The sequence below is a fragment of the Cotesia glomerata genome, linkage group LG5 (genome assembly GCF_020080835.1).
Source record: "Cotesia glomerata isolate CgM1 linkage group LG5, MPM_Cglom_v2.3, whole genome shotgun sequence".
In the NCBI taxonomy this organism is placed as follows: domain Eukaryota; kingdom Metazoa; phylum Arthropoda; class Insecta; order Hymenoptera; family Braconidae; genus Cotesia; species Cotesia glomerata.
Window position 1 is genome coordinate 15,515,960 of NC_058162.1, and position 23,552 is coordinate 15,539,511.

The 23,552-nt window shown below is 34.0% G+C and overlaps 1 protein-coding gene and 1 long non-coding RNA gene across 2 annotated transcripts in view; both read right to left on the reverse strand.

The window, feature by feature from the left end:
- Window positions 1-23,552, reverse strand: part of LOC123264925 (F-box/LRR-repeat protein 16) — a 367,204-nt gene that overhangs the window by 60,019 nt on the left and 283,633 nt on the right. The gene's annotated exons all lie outside the window — the stretch shown is intronic.
- Window positions 12,263-13,995, reverse strand: LOC123264939. The gene is made up of 3 exons (XR_006509455.1): window positions 12,841-13,995; window positions 12,740-12,775; window positions 12,263-12,635 (listed from the first exon to the last, which is right to left on the reverse strand). It is a non-coding gene; the product is annotated as an uncharacterized LOC123264939 (long non-coding RNA).

A 23,552-nucleotide genomic window follows, 5' to 3' on the forward strand; every position in this document is an offset into this window, starting at 1 on the left:
TTGATCAAGATTTTTAGATACTTTAGGGAAGCAGAACCACCTACTTCAGCTGAGATAAAAATTTTTTCACCTTGAGAAAATTTTTCTCTTGAATATTTGATACCCCTTTTTATAATATTTTAGCGTACAACTATACATATTGAATGAAAAAAAATGATTCAATATTATTTAATCTTCCCATTTGACATGTTAATCAATAAAAATATCAATGAAAATTTACTTCTATCGAGATATTTAATTTTTTGGAGCAAGAGAGAAATTTTCTCAAAACAAGAAAATTTACTTCTATCAAGAACTAATTTTTTTGGAGCAAGAGGCTGAATTTCCTCAAAACAACAAGATTTTCTTGACTTAAATAAATTTTCTTGGATCAAAATACGTATTTCTTAAAGCAAGAGAATTGATTTAGTTGGAATAAGTGAAATTTCTTGTGTCAAAAAATAAATTTTTTTTCGCTCAAGAAAATATTTAGAAAGAAAAATATTTTCTTGGCTCAAGGGAACCTTTTTTTCTATACGGTATAAATTTCTTTTAGTTCCATCTTAATCAATATCTCAAGAAACACTTTTTTCAAGGAAAAGTTTTAGATCAATTTTCAAAAAATAAGGGTTATATGATGAAAAAAGTTACTCTTGTAGAAATCGTATTTGCTACGTATTAAAAATATTTCAGTCACATAAAAAAAAACCTGGTCAAAATGGTTTATCTAACGAGTTAGAATATTTACCCTCTATTTTTGTTTTGTTCACTTAATCGAATAATATTTTACAGATTTCGAAATCAAGAAAAATAATTGTCAACTGCAGCATTTAACTCGCTACGCTTTAATGAAACGAGTTGATGGAATTTTTAAAAATTCGTTTGATGATGTGCGTAAAGCAATCCTTGACATTATAAATAAAGGAGGGTATGTATGTACAACTGCAGATGTATGGACTGGGGGATCACACAGATTTCTCGGAGTAACAGTTAGTTGGGTAAATAATAGAAATCTAGACAATCATAAATTATAATTAACTTGCGGTAACTTTTTGTCAATACAGATTGACCCTGGATCACTGGAACGCAAATCTGCAGCTATCGCATGCAGAAGATTCTACGGTACGCATTCATTCGATGCTATTGCGGAACAGTTATCGGATATTCACTCTTCTTACGGGTTAACAGCGCAATCTATTCGAGCTATGGTAACGGATAATGGATATAATTTTGTCAAAGCTTTCAAGGAGTTTGGAATAGGAGCGTTAAATGATACTTTCGCAGGTAAGTATATGTTATTTTTATAATACAGACACAAAAAAGTGCTCAAATGACGAAAGTATTGCTTAGAATAATTGAATTTACGTATCAAGTCATTAGTAAATTAGTCTTTATTAAATTGAATTCAGTGCTCCCTCCCTAAGATATTTTAGCTACATCTCAATTTTTCCATTAGTTATTAACAAGAGAAATAAAGATAATCTGTTATATATTAGGGAAGGAGAACTGTACTGAATAGAAAATTGCATTTCCCTGAAAACTATCGATGTGTCATTATTTTATGATCACGTATTTTCCATCAAAATAAACTTTCAGAAACGTCATTTGATAACAATCGGGAATCTAAATTACTCTTTCTAACTATAGTTAAATTGATTAAAAAATAATTGCTTTATTAGTTGTTTTTATTGTTATTAAAATTTTGACTTCATTGCGCTTAAATATTTTGTTAACTTCCCGCTAAGAAAATTGAAAATTTTCAAAAATCAGGACGTTATTGGTTTTACCCCGTTTTAAAAAATTGAATTCTCATTAGATCTCGACGTTCTGAGGTCCTAGAAAGCTTCCCTGACTACTCTCGCGAGTGTGTCACTATGTCTGTATGCATGTATGTATGTATTGTGTGTGTGTGTGTGTGTGTGTGTGTGTGTGTATATGTTTGTGTGTGTGTATATGTTTGTGTGCATGTGGCCCTCTTATAACTTTTGAACGACTTGACCGATTCCATCGCAGTTGGCGTCATTCGAAAGGGCTTGACCAAACTTAGATTTTGAATACAATTTAGGCCGAATTGGACCGGTAGATTTTGAGAAATCTCAAAAAAAACTACAAAAAAAAATTAGAGAAACGGTAAACCCTGAAGGCCATCTGTGCAACTTCCCGCTAATTCCATACCTAGGTGCATAAAACTGCACTACTGACGTTTTTGAGCTCTTCGAGCTTAAAAATACAATTTATGTGTTATTTTGAGCTCTTCGAGCTCAAAAGTCTGATAGACGTATCATAGAACAATATTTTTTAAATTTTCAAACCGCACTAATTTTTAAATGAATCAACCAATTTTCACGCGGTTGGCAGTATTTGACGCAATTTTTTTAGTTTCATGAAGAATCTTCAAGTTTGAATTGATAAAACTAGGAAATTTGGAGTAATTCCAAAAAATCACTTTTTTTGGTTTTCTTTCGTTCAAGATATTTCTTGAACGAATTGACCAATTTTGACCGGCTTGACGTAATTTTTTCATACTAATAGCTGATTAGTTTTTGAAATCTATTAGTGCAGCCGTTTAAAAGTTATTCCAAAAAATGTCGGAGTTATGTTAAGAAAACACTTGTTTCCAAATATTTTATCGAGGATATCTCTCGAACCAATCAACCGATTTCCACGTTTTTGGTGGCGATCGACGCGATTTTTTAAGTTCTGAAATTATTCTATATCATCAAAAACGATCCGAGAAGAAATGAAGTAGTTATGTCAAAAAAACACTTTTTTCGGTTTTCTTTTGTTCACGATATCTTTCGAACGAAGAATATATGGCGAGGCTTTCGCCTACCTCCGAAGAGGCCGTTTCCTGGGCTCAAAAGAGCTATACACGCACGTATATTTGTCCTACCCCCACCATAGCGAGAACACAGCCCAGTTCGCGGACAAGGAAAAACCCTGCTCTCTTGTGTTTATACACATTCATTGAACAGCTGCAAGAGTTGCGTACAATTGTAAGTGTGTGCAACTCTCATCGACTCCTCTGGCAACTCATTCCTTGTAGGCACATCAAGATGTACCCACACAATATGAGCAGTATCCAGCGGGGACCACGGGGAGGCGGAGTCGATTGAAGACCATGTTGTTTGTGTAATGTGTTGTGTGTAAAATATGATTTTACGTTTAAGTGTTTGCGTGTGTAGGGTGCCCGGGCACTTGTGTTATTTGTGGTCATTTTCCCTAACTTATTCTACGGCAGTCATCCAAAGCTTTATACTGTCCTCACAATTGTGTGGAGCATATCGCTTGTGCCTAGGCGCTCCGACTCTACCTAGGTGGATGTCTGTTGAGTCTCGTCCCTAGTTGCGTTTACGTTAGCTAGTTGGGTTTGGAGTTTGCAGCACATTACTACTTTACTGAAACCTTTTAAAAGCTTGAAGTTACTTTGGGATGTAGCAATCGCACGCGCAACGCTCGCCCACTCCGCGTTCCCACCCCATATGTCCTTGAGCACCTCACGTTGAGGCTCGTACTCATGGCATTCAAGCATTAAGTGCTCCACGTTGTCGACCCTTTCTCCTAACCCATTCTCCCTACACTCGTCGCAGAATCTACTATCCGTTTGTTCGTACTTGTAATCTTTCGAACGAATCAACCGATTTTGACCGGATTAGCGACGATCGGAGTGGTTTTTCAAACTTAAAGGCGGATTAGTTTTTGAAGTTGATCGATAGAGCCGTTTAAAAGATATTCCAAAAAAACCACTTTCAAAAATGATTTTTTTCTATATTTTTTTTGAGATTTTTCAAAATTTCTCAAAATTTATCGGTCCGAATCGGTTCAATTTCTCAGGAAATCTAAGTTTGAGGGAACTCTTTAGAACGCCGTTTAGTACATTCCGATCGGTTTATTCGTTCAAAAGTTATAAGCGAGTCACATAGTCACACTCACAAATAGTCACACTCACACACACACACACACACACACACACACACACACACACACACACACACACACACACACACACACACACACACACACACACACACACACACACACACACACACACACACATACACACACACACACACACAGAAGAGATACTGCTACCGGGCGCGTCTCCGCGAGCGGATGGGAGAACGCTCGCTGTCCTTGGATGACACTTAATCTCTTAGTTGATGAGGTACAGCGGGTAGGAGCCAAGCAAAATAACCAAACAAAATACGCTCCCGTGGACAAAACTCCCCTTTAATGGGTTGGTCGCACTTACTGACCTAACAAGACGATCGTTCTCTGCTGTGACCCACTGGGAGTGACCGGAACCTGTATCGTAGTTTCCGACGATGCAGGCCACGGCTGATGTGAGCTTGCTCTACCGAGGTGTAAGTTGCAGCAGTGGATCAGGAGCCAGCCACTTCGGGCCTTGATCAGGAAGTACGCAGTGAGTGTTAGAGATCGGAATCTTCACCGCTCCGAGCGAGTCTAGTCCGTCCGTGTATTCCGGGACTGGCTAAGTGTCGGCTAGGCCTCAGGGAACTGGGGTAGGAGTACTATCTCCGAGGGTACACCCGTTCCTAGTTATGGCAACCCGCTCCACTCCGTACGATGCGCTGGTAAATCAAAAAAGAATGAGTAAGTTACAGGAAACAAACATGAATAGAAACGGGCTTCATGCTCAACAAGCAGCGATTGAAGCAAGCGCTGACATGAAGAGAACGCAAGCGTTGGAGCGCCTTGAGAAGCTAACCATTGAGCTGCAAGAGTTTGTCCAAACTAAGGTCAATATCCACAAGGAGATAAAGACCAAGACAACCGGTGTGGTCAATGCTCTTGGAAGATTCAAGAAACTGGACGAGGAATGGCAGTCATCACGACGCCGCATGGAAACTGAAAATGAGACGGAAGAAGCAATGGACACTGGAGCCGACGGTGACGGTGAATCTGCTGCTGAGGACAAGGGTGAAACTGACACAAGGTCTGGAAAGAGAAAGGACCGAGATTCGCCAGAGTCAACCGACAAAGTCACAAAGAAGAAGGACTTGAAAAAAAGCCCTCTCCAACGACTGGCAGGGCAGGGCGACGAACCCAAAAAGACGACTGACTGGGAAAAACTACAGTCTAAGAAGGAGAAGAGAAGGCTAGCTAGAGAGCAACTCTCAAAACAGCCGCCGAAGGAGCCCAGGCCAGAGCCTAAGCAGAAAAAACCACGCAAATGGATCAGACCCGACGCACTGATCATCCACCCGGCCGAGAAAACAAAGTATGCCGAGATTCTGCGTCGTATAAAGAAGGACGTCCCAGATGAGCAGGTTCGTTCAACTGTGGATAAGATCAACAAGACCAGAAGTGGGGACTTGTTGATCACGATTTCGAGGAAGAGCACTGACAAAGGCCAAGGTCTGCAAAAGACGATCGCGGACATCCTTAAGGAGGAGGCCAAAGTGATTTGCAAAGGGCCACAGGAGACCATCGAGATCCGAGATGTCGATGACGACACGACGAAAGAGCATATTCAGACCGCTCTAAAGAGGGAAGCTGGAGAAAGTTGTGAAATCCCACTAGAGGCAATCAAGATCCGTAAAGCCTTTAGGGGTACACAGACAGCCACAGTGTCACTACCAGCAGCTGCAGCACAAAAGTTACTGGAGGGAAACTGCAAAATAAGGATAGGCTGGTCTAATAGCCGAATGAGAGCAACGAAGAGACCCATACAATGCTTCAAATGCTGGCACTTTGGGCACTTCGGATCGCAGTGCAAAAGCGAAGTCGACCGGTCTAAACTCTGCATAAGGTGCGGAAAAGAAGGACACAAAATTGCTGATTGTAAAAATCCAGCTAAATGTGCACTGTGCTTTGAACGGCACGGCGTAGAAAAGGCGGCTCACCATGCAGGCACGAACAGATGCCCCATCTTCCAAGAAGCGCTCCAGAAGATAACGAAGCCAAGAACATGAAGATAGTGCAGCTCAACCTCAATCATTGTGAGGCTGCGCATGACCTGCTCATGCAAACTGTGCGCGAATTAGAGGCAGATGTAGCACTTATAAGTGAGCCTTATAGACATCTGAGTAACCAACCCTGGGAATCTGACAGCACTAACAAAGCCGTCATCTGGTCCTTCGGTAAATGTCCTTTTCAGAGAACAGTCAACAATAAAGAAGCTGGCTTCGTAGCAGCATGGATAGATGGCATCCGCTTCTACAGTTGCTATGCACCACCTAGTCTCTCTAATGACCATTTTGAAGACTTCCTTGATCGGCTAACTGAGGACGCAAGAAAACACTTTCCCGTGGCAATAGCTGGTGACTTCAATTCCTGGGCAACCGACTGGGGCAGCAAGTTCACTAATACACGTGGAAAAGCACTTCTCGAGGCAATGGCCACTCTGGACGTGATCCTTCTTAATACCGGTGACACGCCAACGTATACTAAAGGAGAGGCAAACTCAACTGTCGACCTTACATTTGTCAGCAGTTGCTTAGCTCGAAGAGGTTTTTCTTGGAAAGTATTGAACATCTATACAGCCAGCGACCATAGTGCGATACTATGGGAAATATCAACTGGCCAGAAACTAACAAGAGACAACAGGAGCGCTAGCGCGGTTGGGTGGAAAGTTAAGTCTCTCGACCCCACTGCTTTAGTAGTAGCCTTAGACTGCAATCCGATCATCATAGAAACTGCTGAAGAGAAGACCAAGGACCTAATGAGAAGAGTCACCCAGGCTTGCGACGCTAGTATGTCTCGGAAACGTCGCATAAATTCAAGACCTTCAATGCACTGGTGGAACGATCACATTAGCATTCTACGCTCAAAGTGTCTTAAAAAAAGAAGAAAGTCTCAGCGTGGCTACAGACGATCTAACTCCGCAGAGCTGTTGGCAGAGTATAAAAAGGCCCGTCAAGAACTGAACAGAGCCATCAAAGAAAGCAAAAGACGTTGCTGGAAGGAACTGGTCGCAGAAGTTGAGAAAGATCCATGGGGCAGACCGTATAAGGTGGTTATGACCCACTTGAAATTCCAACCAATGCCATCACCTACGTGTCCACAACTCCTAGAGAAGATTGTTACTACGTTGTTTCCCCAACAGCTGGTATTCACCTGCAAGTTGGAGCAGCTCAATTCTGAAGACATCCCAACTATCACGTTGGACGAGTTGATAGAGGCAGGAAATCGAGTAGGGAATAATAAGGCGCCGGGATTGGACGGAATTCCTAATATTGCTCTGAAATCAATCCTTAGGGCAGCACCAACATTATTCCTGGACGTTTACGATACATGCCTGAAGGAAGGGACTTTTCCCCAGAAGTGGAAACAGCAACGGCTAGTGTTACTTCCGAAGGGGAAAAAGCCGCCGGAAGAACCGTCATCCTACCGACCACTCTGCATGTTAGACACGGCCGGCAAGATATTCGAGCGCATAATTCATCAGAGAATAGAGGCTTTAGTCGATCCACTCCTAGCAGAGAACCAGTTTGGTTTCCGAAAAGGACGGTCAACTCTGGATGCTATCAAATTGGTTGTTGATATAGCCAAGGATGCAATCGCCGGAACGAGATGGAAAGGTGGAAAGAAGAAATACTGCTTGGTGGCTGCTTTGGACATCAAGAATGCCTTCAACTCCGCTAACTGGGACTGCGTTATGCAGGCTCTAGAAGAAAAAAACATACCAGGATACCTTCGCAGAATAGTAGCGAGCTACTTCACGAACAGGCTCCTGAAATATGACACGACGAATGGTACGGAAGTGTACGAAATCTCCGGAGGAGTGCCACAGGGATCAGTCTTAGGTCCTCTGCTATGGAACATCATGTATGATGGCCTCCTGAGAATAGCATTGCCTACGGGAGTCAAACTTGTAGCATATGCGGATGACGTAGCTGTCGTGATTGTCGCAAAGCACCTCGAAGAGATAGAAATGGCATTTGATATTACATTCAGACGAGTTAATTTGTGGATGGACATGATGAACTTGCAACTAGCCAAGCATAAAACCGAGGCAGTGCTCATCACCAGCAGAAAAACGGTAGAAACCATCAAGTTGAGAGTCGGAGAACAAGAAATCACATCACAACCATTTATCCGTTATCTGGGAGTGATGCTGGATGCACGACTCAACTTCAAACAGCAGGTGGAACATGTCAGTGCCAAAGCGTCAGTAGTGAGGGCTAGTCTCGCACGGCTGATGCCTAACATCGGAGGCCCAATGCAGAGCAGGAGGCTACTATTGTCATCAGTAGTCACATCAGTGCTCACTTACGGAATATCCATTTGGGCTGATGCACTGGAAACCCAAGAATCATGGAGAAAAGCTGGACCAATATACCGACTGAGTGCCCTACGAGTAGCTAGTGCCTTCCGCACTATATCAGAAGAAGCAGTGTGCGTCATTGCTGGAACCCTACCTCTTAGAGTTCTAGCAGAGGAAAGACGGGCCCTTTACCAACGAAAAAGGTCAACTGCACTGAGCCCGGAAGAACTTAGAATTGAAGAACGGCAGAAGAGCATAGGCCGATGGCAACTACAATGAGATGCTGCAGAGAAGGGTAGGTGGACGCACCGTCTCATACCTCGGGTCGACATTTGGCTTAACCGGAATCACGGTGAGGTCAATTACTATCTTACGCAGATGTTGTCGGGACATGGGTGTTTTCGAGAGTATCTACACCGCTTTAAGCACGATGACTCTTCGGAGTGCCCGTCCTGCCCAGGAGCTGCTGAAGACGCGGAGCACGTCTTCTTTGTATGTCCTCGTTTCGATCCACAGCGTGAAGAACTGGAGAGGATCCTGAACCAGAGAATGCAACCAGATTCACTAGTAGAAGCAATGTTGTCATCAGAAGCTGCCTGGAACGCTACCAACACGTTTGCAACAGAAGTCCTTAAAGACTTGCGTTCCACCGAAAGAAAAAGAGCAAATAGCAGAAGATAGAAGGAAGATAGTTAACACCTTAGCCACCAGAAGGAAGAGCAGTAGCTAGATCCTCCCTTCACGAAGTAATGCCTGACGGCGGTTTCCATGAGGAATTAGAGGAAAGAAGGAAAAGGGGTTTAGGGTTTAGTGGGTAGGGGCGTTAGTGTCGAGTTAGTATGACACTGCGTCGAGTCGCCACATATCCAGGCCAAACAGCTATGCCTAGAATCCGTAAAAAGGATTCCCCCCCTACAAAAAAAAAAAAAAAACACACACACACACACACACACACACAGACATAGTGACAACCTCGCGGGGATAGTCAGGGAAGCTTCCTGTGACCTTCAAGCGTCCAGATCTCATGAAAACTCGATTTTTGCAAAACGGGGTGAAAACAATAACTTCCCGATTTTTGAAAATCTTCGATTTTCTTAGCGGGAAGTTAAAAAATTTTTTTCAAATGTGGTTTTTTTGGAATAACTTTTAAACGGTTGTATTGATCGATTTCAAAAACTAATCAGCTCTGAATATTGAAAAACCACGTCGATCGTTGCCAGTCCGGTCAAAATCGGTTGATTCTTTCGTGAGTTATCGTTGTCGAAAGAAAAACGAAAAAAGTGTTTTTTCGGAATCACTCTGAAATTCTTAGTTCGATCAATTTAAACTTATAAATTCTTCATGGAGCTTAAAAAACTGCGTCAAATGCCGCAAATCGTGTGAAAATCAGTTTATTCATTAAAAAGTTATTGCAGTTTGAAAATTCAAAAAATTGTGTTTTATTACTTCTATCAGACTTTTGAGCTTGGAGAGCTTAAAATTACACAAAAATTATATTTTTGAGCTCCATGAGCTCAAAAACGTAATAAGTACAATTTTGAGCGCTCAAGCATGGAATTAGCGGGAAGTTGCAGGGATAACCTTTAGGATCAACTGTTTTCCTAATTTTTTTTATCTCATGTGCTGATATGTGTTATTATTTTTAGATTCGAATGAAAAACAACTTGATGATACGGACATGACAATTTATATTAGTACTTATGAGACAGACTTTGATTCTGTCGATGGAAATGTGGAGATAAGCGATGAGTTTGCCACCAAATGTGAAGATAAACTTCCTCGTCATTTTCGATGTGCTAGCCACTCGTTGAATTTGGTAGCAACAACTGACTTTTTAAAAACAATCAATAATTCTAAGACCTTGAAAAAAAAAAAATATTTCAACGTAATAGGAAAATGTTTATCATTATGGAAAAGTTTACGATCTTCTAAGACTTCCGAAAGTTTAAAAGCTTATTTAGGAGTTTCACTAAAACGGCCAGTTATGACTCGGTGGAATTCCACTTATGATTGTATTAATCAACTTCTATTGGTTCAAAATGAACTTTTAGACAACAGCAAAATCAATCTAACGAATGGTTTCAAGTCTAAAGACTTTAAATTTCTGGCGGAGTATGTTCGTTGTTCGAAACCCTTGGCTTGTGCTATTGATCGCTTACAAGGAGACAAGTGTTATTATGGTGTTCTTCTTCCAACATTAGTTTCCGTAAAATATGAAATGCAGAAATTAATTAATGATACGACGTTTATTGATTTCAAGCCACTTGCTCAAGCAATAATCGATGGAATTAATAAGCGATTTCAAAAATTATTTGACCCATCTCAACCGGATATAGATGCATTTTTAGCTGCCATCTCTCACCCACAGTTTAAAGGCCGCTGGTTGGCCCCTTTTACTGATGAAGATCAAAAGAAAATTCATGATCGTTTCTCAGACGTGGTGTCCGCAGAAACATCTATCGACTCAACAGTTGGCATTACTGAAGATGAGATCGATGAATTTAATTTTGGAGAATTTTCTTCAGCGATTCCTGAATTTCAACCGTCACTTTCACAAGGTGAAACTGCAGCTGAAGTAGCTCGTTATTTGAAGAGCAGAGAAACTGGATTCACACTTTTGGAAAAATTCCATCAATCCGAAAAGTTTTTTTGATGTTCAATACGCCTCTGCCTTCATCTGCTCCCACAGAAAGGCTTTTCAGTCATGTAACAATGATGAACCTACCAAGATACAACAGACTTACCGATGAGCATCTCGAACAAAGAGTACTTTGTAAAGTTAACCTTGCAAAAAATTATTGTTAACTTTTGATATATGAAATAGTATTTTTTATTGAAATAATTGTTAATAAAACTACATTTGATAATTGAATTTATTAAATCGTGTTTTTGTAAAGATTTTTTATCGATTGCACAAGCACACACCATATTTGATTTATATTTAGTCATCATTGATCAGCTTTAAATTAATTTTTACTCTTTAAATTATACTCAATTATTTCACTGATAGTTAATAATTTTTTAAAGGACTTTTCTGCTGGAATATTATAAATAACTACTAAAAATTGTCTTTATTCTACTTCGAGATCATTACATTCATCTCTTTTAAAAAGTCCCATTTTGTTCATAAAAATTCATATTCTTAAGGTTTTGTTTGCTCCCAATTTATTTGTTATAAATTAAAAGTTTATTATGACAGAGCTTGCAAATTTTTTTGTATTAAGTTGAGTTTTACCAAATTTTTTCTACCTCTGAAAAAATTTTCTTCGATCAAAGAAAATATCTAGCTTCTTCTAAATCAATTAGTTATTAATAATCACTATCTATAATCAAGAATATACCTCCAATGTTGAAAAGTATAATCAATTTATAAACTGACATAAAAATCAATTCGAGTTTGTAAAACAAATTCTCAGACTAAAAAAAATAAAATTTTACAGCAGTAACTCGTTATCTGAAGCCAACACTGATAGAAAATTTATGTTGACTCAAGAGATATTTTCTTGATCTAAGAATTTATTTTGGAAGACAAATGATTATTTTGCTTTAAGAAATTCTTGTCTTGGTTTAGAATTTCTTGGCTTGAGAAATGTATGTCTCTGTTGGAGAAGTTTTGTATCTTTACTCAAAACTATATTATCTTCAATCGATACATTTAAGTTTTTCAACCAAAATAACATTATCATTCAAAAAATTGAAAATTTTTGGTTCAAGTAATAATTTCTTCCATCACCATGTTATTGAAGTCAATAAAAAATTTTTTCAATAGACTTTCGATCTAACATATCTTTTTTATGAATAAATTGATTATTTAATATGAAAATAACTTGATTAAGTAAAGAAAATTGTGCTTAATCGTCATAAAATATTATTTTAGCTTTTAGAGTATAAAAAAATACATGTTAAAGGGTAGATAAAAAAATGTTACAATTTTTTATTATTAGAAAAATTTTTTTATTTCTAAAAAACATGATAAATAAAATAAATAATTAAAATTAAACATTCGTAATAGTTGTTAAATTTTTTAAATACAACACAATTAAAAATTGTTATTTTTCTTTTCAAATACATTTATTTCAAATATTGCTTTATCCTATAGTCTGTCAAACGTTTGATCAATATCAATAATCGTCGTGGGCAAAACATCATACTGAGTTTTAATCTTAAAGAGGCACCTTTGTATTAATAAATATATGTGATTTGAATCCTTTGGATATTGTGCTCCAAAAACGTGGTAACATTTAAATAAACAATCACATGCTGTAATTGCTGACGTAAATTGATACTTGATTTCGTCTACAACCAACAGCACCTGGTTATGCTCTGTCATGTTCCCTTGAATAAGTATATATGGTTGTACGGTATCATGCTTATTATAAGCACGGGTTCTCTGTTTCTCGATTTCAGTCTCAATGTCACCAGGATTCTGAAAATAATAATTATGATGAAATGTAATATTATTAATATGTATTTTATCTTTTTAACTAGCGGAAGTAGGCTGTAAAGCCAATGAAATTTCAATTAACTCACTTCTACAAAAAGAACTATCGTATTAGATGCTTCTTTCTTAAAAAATTATTTTATATTATTTTTCTAATTACGATCTATTAATTATCACATCGATTACAAACCTAATAATTCGTCGTATCGCTTTCGTTTTTCTTCAATAGTCAAATCGATTACATTGCTCTTTCGTTTTCTGTTACCCTTAGTAATCCCAGAAGTGTGCCTTGTATTTCTAATTTTATCAGGCAATTTGCCTCTCATAGGAATAGGCTTATTACTAGGTGAAAGCCGTTTAGGAACTGGCTTGATAAAGTAAACACTTAAACATTCATTTGGGAATGTTTTTTTTATTTTTTTTAACAAACAACGGTAATGACAACTTGTTATCATGCTGTAAAAAAATTTTAAATATATTTTTAACTAAAATAAATTTGTAGGAATCAACTCTGCTCAATTATAAAAGAAATATTTTAATTCACCGAGAAGATACTTGTTATGTGTAAATTTATATAATATAGACAAACAAAATCGATTAGAATTGCTTACTTTTCCTCCAGCCAAGGAAACAAAAAGCGACTAATAATGTCCACTACTGACTGTTGATTAGTCGGATTTAATTTCCCATTCTGGGAATAATCTGCAGAGATAAGAGGTCCTTCAGGAGATGCTGTTATCTGCTTGGTTAAATCTAAAGATGGAAAATAATCAACTTCATCGATAACTTCTGCTTCTACGGCTACTTCAGGATGATCATCAGAGTTATTGCCAGAATTATTTCCATCCTCTTCATTAACTTCTTCTGAAGCGTTATTCTACATATTGAAACATTTTTATTTTAAATAAATTAGAGGAAATCACTAACTTTTTTATAAACAAAAAATAAAATTACATGAATTGGTACCACAAATTGATTAATATGCTGCTGTAAAATTATTCTTGTAAGAATATGTTGACATAATTCTTTCAACACATCAGGTGACAATTGTTTTAATAGTTGAAGTGTAATTTCATTGCCTAAAAAAATATTATGATGTTCTGTTATTTATTGAAGATCGTAATTTTTTTAAAAACATCAATAGTAAAAATACTAATAATTGTAATAATTTTAATTACCAATAAAATTATTTGTTATATCTTCGGGAATATTCCATTGATCAAAAAGTTCTTTTATCGATAATCTCGGCATATCATTATTATTGGACATCTTAACTCATAGACATGTATAGATTAGCTATTTAAGATTTGATCATTATTGAAAATATTTTTGATTAAATAATCAAAGTAAGGCCTTGGTGGTCAATGTTAATAGTATATTATTTTAATTAAATTTGATTAAAAATATAAAATTCAATAATTATTTTATTTTTTAATTGTAGTTGAATCGTAAAAAATATCAATGTCTTTCATCGATCAATGCGATAATCTTGAAAATTAAAATTAATTAATGCAACTTATTGTTACTTGACAATAATAAATCACACTATGTTGATTAGTTTTTTAAAAAAGTTATGCAATTATTTTTTTAATAAAATATAACCAATAACGTCGTACGTAATTAAGAGTGAAGAAAGTAAATAATTGACAAAGGCAGACTCACTCAAAAGAAGTTGTAAGTTTAGACAGCAGGAAGCGCGCTAGTAAGCAACCACTGTACCAGATGGCGACATTTTTTTTAGTGATATCATTACTGGCATTAAACTTTTCATTTTTATGTTGGACAAATAATTGTTTTGTAATACGCTAATTATATAATGTTCACAGTGAAAATTTTATCAAAATCACAATATATATTTAAAAATTAAAAAATAACGTTAGAGTACTCCAAAAATTTAAATAACATCGATCAGCATAAACTGTTTGGTTTGTAAGTAACCTCTAAATTCTTTGGTAAATAATTATTAGTAATTGTTTAGAATCACGGTCACCGGGTTTTAAGTTTGAAAATCTATACAATAAAACTTCTTTCCACCCGTAATTTATTTATGTTCTTAAAAATTCATTCAAAATAAATTAGTTTGAAACAAAACTTTTAAAATGTCAATTTTTTAAATAAAAAAAAAATGAAATTTTTGAGAATTGTTTTCTTAAGCTGTTCAATTTTTTTTTGTTAATTAGAAAAAAAAATAACCTTATTCTTTTTTGTGATTTTTAATAGCAAAAAACTCATTGAAATTTTGATTTCTCATTGTCGATCTGTTTTATTATAATCTGTTGTGAAATGATCAAATGAAAAAAAAAAAATTTTTTTTAAATGTCAACTTTTTATGACAAAAGAACTACGTGATAGTTATACTAAATAATTACCTAATTATTGTAAGATTAAAAAATGGATTGAAAAGTATTGAAAAGAATTGAATTTATGTAAACTATATACCTATAGTGTATTAATATTTAGATATACAGTTACATGTGTTCAATTATTTTAAATACTTTTCAATCCATTTTTTTAATCAGGGTTTCTATGAAATTTTTAATTATAATATAATTTATGTAGCGTTGTACCAAGAGGTCGGATAATACTCGTGAAATGTGGACATTACAAGAAACATTTTCTACATGGAATATTCCTACCTGTACAACAAAAACATTTATTGGTAATGCTTGCAATAATAAATACTCAACTGCTAAACCATGAACTATCAAAGATGTAGAATTTTGAAAGAATGAATTACATCGATTTTTTAGTCAGGTTTAATATAATAATTGTAATGACTAAAATAAAATTTTTTTATTCTCAGATAATGGGATAACACTTCAATTATTAAAATTTTTAACCGATGAGGACCTTGAAGAATTATGTCCAGATGAATATACTAAAATATCTTTGAAGAAACACATCGAAACTTTTGTGTTAGCGCATCAAGTAAGTTAACCAAATATTTTTTATATTATATATATATATATATATATATATATATATATATATATATATATATATATATATATATATATATATATAAAATATCATAATAGTTTGACCGAGTAAATAATACTTATTATATTTAATTAACTTTCAGGAATGCTCTGTATCAAATTGTTCAAGCAATACGAGTACTGTTCAACCATCAAGTTCATCATCAACAGCAGATAGTTATTCATATTTAGAATGTCCATTATGCCATATATCAGAAACAACAATCAAACAACACATTTTACATTTAACAGAAACTCACAAAAAATCTGAATTTCCCTGTCCAGTGAAAAACTGTTATCGATTATATGATAGTAAACATAGTTTACAATATCATTTCAATCATTTTCATAATGACAATTCATCAGTTATTCAGCGTTCATCATCATCATCAAATAAAAGTAACTACGCATCGAATTTTAATTTACCTCACACGAACTTGAATCATACTTTTTTGAGCAATTCTGGATCGTTCGTTGATTCAGCCTCATCTGATATAAATAATATTAATACTAATTTTGATGAAACCATTGGGTATGAAAGAACAGAAAACTGCAGTAATGGATCTAATTATTATTTTTCCGAAATTAATAAACTTATATCTCATATGTACAACTTTCTGAGCATGCCAAGATCCTTGATTCAAAATTTATTTAAGATGATTGAGACATTCACATTAGATTTATTGATGAATGTTATAAAATCATTAAATGACTCCAGCATGCCATTTGAAGACAAACTAACGAACATATCGTCAATATACATCGAAATAAAAAATGCTTTTACTCAGTTGGGAACAGAATACAGACGTATTCAACATTATCAAAATTCAGAGTGTTATGTTGAACCAAGAAGTGAAGTTTTTGGGATTCATAAGAAAGAAAAAAAAGTAAACAATAAAAAAATCTTGAATTTAACAGAAACGAAAACTTACATTGTTCCCATTAGGACATTCATTGAAACTATTTTTGGAGCTACCTGATGTATTTACAACAATCTACAATTACCAAAAGCAATTAATTGAAGAAAATAATAATAATACAAATAAAATTATACGAAACGTTGTTCAAGGTACTTTGTGGAGTGATGTTATGAAGCAGAAAGAAAACAAATATTTAATACTTCCGTTAATAGTATTCTACGATGATTTAGAAACAGGTAATCCACTTGGTAGTCATGCTGGAATAAATAAGCTTGGTGCCGTTTATACGTCAATCTCAACCGTTCCGCCAACTATGTCCAGCAGGTTAGAAAATATTTTTTTAACTCAATTATTTTATTCTAGCGACAGAACAAAATTTGGTAATAAATCAATATTTAAAAAATTAATATTAGATTTAAAAAAGTTAGAAGAAGTCGGCATCAATATTTGCGTTAACAACGAAGAATTAAATGTGAAATTTGTTCTGATAACTCTAGCAGGAGATAATTTAGGTCTCAACAGTATTTTGGGTTTCCCAGAAAGCTTCAATGCTACCTACTTTTGCAGAATATGCCTGACAACCAAAGCTGATTCTGAAAAACAAACCAGTGAAAATGAAACTTTAATACGAAAAGTAGAAGACTACGATGAACATGCTAAGGATGGATATTTAGAAGATAAAATTAATTTAAAAGAAGTTTGTGTCTGGAATGATTTACCGAGCTACCATGCTTATAATAATTGGTCTTTTGATGTAATGCATGATCTCATGGAAGGGATACATAGGTACTCAATGGCTCTGATAATTGATAACTTTATAAAAAATAACAAATTTACTCTCGATCAGTTGAATTCAAGACTGAAATATTTTTTGTATAATGATTTAAAAGCAGTTCCAGCTGTTATTACGGCGAACCATTTAAAAAATAAATACATAATTATGTCTGCATCAGAAATGTTAAGTCTTGTAAGAAATTTTGGTTTCATAGTTGGAGATCTTATAGATGAAGGGAATGATGTTTGGATTTATTATAATTTATTATTAGAAATTACAGAAATACTTACCTCTCAAACATTTTCACTAGAATTATTAGAGTACTTAAAAAATTTAATTTATGAACATCACGAAACATTTATTCGATTGTTTGATGGAAAACTTAAACCAAAGTTTCACTTATTGTTACATTATCCAAAAATTATTATGAAGATTGGACCACCAATTTTAGTAAGTGCTTTTAAGTATGAGGCAAAACATCGAGATGTAAAAATTATTTCTGACTCAATAACTTGTCAAATACAGTTGCCTTTATCAGTAGCCACAAGAAGTCAATTAAAATCTTGTTTTAGATATTAAAGTAAAATTGGCTTCATTGATAAAATGAGTTATAGTAAATAGATAGATAGATAAAAAATTTATTTAGCTCTGGAACCTAAGCTCCCTCAAAGCCATCAATATTTAAATTACATTGGTTTACATAGGTTACAAGATTACTTAACTAATTAAAGGTTTACAATTAGATTTAATTTCAAATGTTATAAAATCCAAATAGATTATTTATTACAAACAAATAACTTAATTTAAAGTCATAATAATTCTACAAGAAAAAATATTTAAATACGATCCAAAATAAAGATTGCAATTATTAATTGTCATGTTCAAAAAAGTGATTGAAGCAAGCATTTTTAAATTCAACCAAATTATCTACAGCCACAGTCTCAGCTGGCAGTGCATTCCAGATACGTATGCCATGAATTAAGAATGAATTATCATACATGACACAATTAGCCTGCGGTATACGAAGATAGTCTTGTCGGACATCACCTCTACGCAGTGCTACAGGCAAAAAGTTTAGTTTTGAGCCGAATAGCTGCCGATAATTTAGTCGAATTTCCTTATAAAACAGACAAGCAATGAAATAGTCTCTTCTCGCTGCAAGCTTTAGCCAACCTAACTTTTTGAAATATGGAGTAACATGTTCATATTTTGGTACTTTATAGATAAATCTAACACATGAATTCAATTTACGCTGCATCTTTAATAATAATTTGTTTGACATATTCGTATACGTCGCACAACAATAATCAAAGAGAGGAATTATTAAAGTAGATACTAGCTTAATACGTAAACTTTCACTAAATATTTCATTATTTATTTTTAGTTGTGCTAGAATACTCATAGCGCGATTGCACAAATTTGTTACTTGATTCTACCATGAGAGAGTACTATCTATAGTCACCCCAAGGTATTTTACAGTGCTACTATAAGGAATAGCACACCCCTCCACAAAGATTGTGTCGGCTAGTCTGCACTCATCACTACTAATTTTTGCTCTACTTCCACAAATAATTGCTTTCGTCTTCGAAGGATTCATTTTTAGATGATTAGTTCTGCACCAATCTGTAATTTTTATTATTTCACCGTTAAGCTTATTCACACAAACACTGATTTGAGAAAGATGGCAAGAAAGGTATATCAGTAAGTCATCAGCATAGAATAAGTATTGGCAATCTAAACGTTTAGCTAAATATGTGATGTATAGTGAAAATAATAACGGACCAAGCACACTTCCCTGAGGTACACCACTTACAATTTCTTTCCACGACGAGTTACCTTCGCTAGAGCGTACGGACTGCTTTCTGTTTGCTAAATAAGATCCAATTCAATCAACGGCTGAATTAGACATGTTCATATATGACAATTTACATAATAATCTTTTGTGATTAACAGAATCAAAGGCCTTGCTAAGGTCAAATGAGATCGCAATTAAAACCTTTGACTCATTCACCGCTTATCTTATATCATCACAGAACTTTACAATGGCAGTCTGCGTACCCAAACCTCCACGAAATGCTGTCTGATATTCATCGAAGTAATTATTGTCATTGATATATTTAACAATTTGGTCATGAGCACACCGTTCCAAGGCTTTTGACAAGTTTGGCAATAGCGATATAGGCCTATAATCTTCACAGTTTACTGGATAAGCTTTTTTTGGAATAGGAATCACATGTGATAGCTTCCAATTCTCCGGAAAGACTCCTGTAGTTAATGACATGTTGAAGAGATCTGTAATTGCTTGCTGAAAAAAAGGCAGCACACATTTATATGACTTGATAGAAAAGCCATCCGAGCCACATGAATTTGACGTCAATCTCATAATTGATTTTCTAACTGTTACTGTGTTCAATTCTGTGAAAGTGAATTCATCGCCATTATTATCAACCAACAATATGTCTGACGTGTCAACATCTGAATCGATGACGTTACCCGACGCACGTGCAAAGAATTCATTTAATTCATTCAAGTCAACTTTTATAATAGTTTGTGATTTCTTCTGTTTAACAATGCCTAATCTTCTTAGATCATTCCAAAGTTCCCTCGAGTTTTTTGCATTAATTAATTGATTGTCAAAGTATTTTTTCTTTGCTTCAGTAATACGTTTTTTAATCAATCGCCTGACGTTAGAGTACTCTTTATAAGAATAACTCGTCCTTCTGTAGATGCGATAAAGCTTATTTCTCCGACATTGGAGACTTCTAATATCATCAGTGAACCATGGAGCCGGTGGTCGACGCGGAACAACCAATTTTTCAGGCGCAATAGCATTTATAATACGTTCAAGGTGTGCATGTAAACAAGTGTTCATTTCATCAACTGAGCCCAGCTCCTTCAGAGTTTCATAATCAATATCTTCACACAATTCTCGCAGCTTATCATCATCAATAGCATTCCAATTTCTGAATGTAAAGCTGTTCAGCTGTTGTAATTCAACTTTGTAATTATAAGTCACAAAAATTAAGTCATGATCAGAAATAAATGGCTCTGAAGATTGTTCTGACGCCAACACCTTGGACAGATTATCCACAATGATAAATATATACGAAATAAAAATAATGATTTAAATAACTTTTGTGTAGATTGGTACCAAGTAAATGGCACAAAATTTAAAATTGGAATGGCAATCATTGATAACTTTGACGAAAGTAATGACCCAGTATTTTATGAAATTGATGACATCTCGGTAAATGCAGATAATGAAAAAATTGTCACATTTAATTGTATGTTATTAGAAGTATTGAATTACAATTCACATTTCAGAGCATATAATATAATTAAAACTACAAATAAAAGAAATATTTTGTTGGATAATTGTTCTTCTCAATCACTAATAATAAGAAATATTAATAATAATTTGTTCATAAGTATATGTAAATTGTAATATTTTTTACCAGCGAAGAATTTTTTTTTTTTTTAATTTGATAACTTATTTTTAATTCTGTATGTAAAATTTTTGTCAATTTCTTTCTAATAAACATTTGAATTAATTTTAAACATCAGAATATTTATTAAAGTATATTTCAAAAACTAAATAATCTTTCATTTCAATATAAAAAAAAATTATTTCTTGAAAATAAATAAATTAATGACTAAAAAAAAAAGCGACTCTTATTACAAGTCGGTAATATCTTCAATCAATGTTATCGCCTATCTTGAACCAAGAGACAAAAATTCTTGAGAGGAATATATCTATATCTAGTTTTAAGAGTTTATTTCTTGAATTAAGACAGCTAAAAATTTGGAAACAAAAATCAACTTTTGAAGAAAAAAAGTTTCTTGAATCAAGATTGTTTTTCTATCAGTATATATAAAATATAATTTTTTGCTTTCAGCCAAAAGAGTTTCTTAATACTTACTTTAGAAATAAGATTTTTTAGATTAAAATTTTTCCTTCTTGTAATCAATTTTAACTTGTTATAATGATATTAAAATCATGGGTTATAATTTGAAGATCTTCTAATTTAAAAAGAAAAAGTATCTTGTGCAGTTTCATGATTTAAACTAATTAGATTACAGGTTTCTCATAATTTTTAATACTGACCAATCAGAATAATGCAAGGCAAATACTGTGGGAATCTTAACAGCCACGATACTTATTAATAATGAGTAATTAGTAATGAAATATTGACTAATTTTTCATTAAAATTGAAAAAATGAGTAATGTAAAAAAGTTACATTACTAATTTACATACAGTATTTTAATGTGAATTTTCAAAATACTCATTCAAATTAAAAATGTGTAATGTGCGAAAAATTACATTGCTCATTAAAAAAAAAAAAATGAAAATAAATTAATTCCTCATTAAAGAAAAAAAATGAGTAATGAAAATAAAATACATCAACAGACTCGATAGAGTCTGGCGCCAAGTTCCGTTCTCAAGCCAGACTACCGAGTGTGTATATACCGTAAGCAGAACGGTTTTTTGAGGTTACAAATTTTTTTTCAAATTCATTTTGATTTTTTTTTCATATGATATTTTATAATAGTAGTTCATGCTTTTTATTACGCGAATTACTTGATTATTATCAATTATCTTTATAATTTCTATTTAAAATTATTAAAAATAATCAGCACAAACTATAGCGACCCAGATTTTTAGATTTTAACTTTTTTCTTATGTAAAAAGCGGACGGCCAGAGACTAAATAATATAAGGATGCATGCTAATCTTATAATAGATGGGAAACTACAGTGAAAAAAAGATATTTGACAGCTTGCAATTACACACGCCAGGCGGCGTAAGAATAACTTTTACATGAACTATAGCTTAAAGGGGATAGTTTGCCACCGGAAATGTATTAAATTAAAATTGTCAATTTTTATAATAATTACAAAAAATAATGAAATCCGAGCAAAAACAGTTTCACTGTAAAAAAATCACGCCAAGTCCACGTTCATAAGACTATTAAGAAAAAAAAATTTTATTTCTTTACAAAAAGATATAAAATAAAAAATTAAAAAATCCAAAATACCGATATGGTTGTATATGATTTTCGGAAATTAAAAAAAATTTTTTTGTAAATTTAAAAATTAAAAGAAACCGATTTTGGAACGTACTTGGTGTGCATGATTGTGTAATTTAATTTTTTTTAAAAGTCCTAGTAGATAGATTTTACGAATTTCATAAAAAGTGAAATATTTTGTAACCACGCACACTAAATACGTTCCAAAATTGTTTCTTTTAATTTTTAAATTTACAAAAAAATTTTTTTTAATTTCCGAAAATCATATACAACCATATCGGTATCTTGGATTTTTTAATTTTTTATTTTATATCTTTTTGTAAAGAAATAAAATTTTTTTTTCTTAATAGTCTTATGAACGTGGACTTGGCGTGATTTTTTTACAGTGAAACTGTTTTTGCTCGGATTACTTATTACGTTGATAATGAATAATCTATATATATATATAAGAGATTTCCACCTATATAGTCACTCATCACGATATCTCTGGAACCATTAGAGCTAAAGACTTGAAATTTGGTAGGAATATTCTTTTCACCGAGTAGAGGTCAGCTAAGAACGGATTTTACGAAATTCTACCCCCAAGAGGGGTTGCGGGGGTGTTAATTGAAAAAAATTCACATTTGAAAAATACAGCTCTTATAGGTATTAAACTTAGTCAGGATATTTTTTTTGGCATGTTTGAATTTACTAAGAACTAATTTTATGATATTCCACCCCAGAAGGGAATGCAGGGGGCGTTGAAAATTAAAAAAATTTTTATCTTCCAATCTATAGCTTTTAGAACTCTGAAACTTGACCAAAAATTTTTTAGCATCTTTGAGTTTACTAACAACTAATTTTATGATATTTCACCCCTAGAGGGAGTGCGGGGGCGTTAAAAATTAAAAATTGTTTTTCAATCTATAGCTTTTGAAACTCTGGAACTTGGCCAGAATATTTCTTTTGGCATGTTTGAGATTTACTAAGAACTAATTTTATGATATTAAACCCTAAGGGGGTTGTGCGGGGGCGTTAAAAATATTAAAAATTTGTATCTTCAATCTATTGCTTTAAGAACTTTAAAACTTGGCCAAAATATTTTTTTGGCATGTTTGAGTTTATCAAGAATTAATTTTATGATATTCAACTCAAGAGGGGTTGTGCGAGGGGCGTTAAAAATTAAAAAAAAATGTGTATTTCAATCTATAGCTTTTAGAACT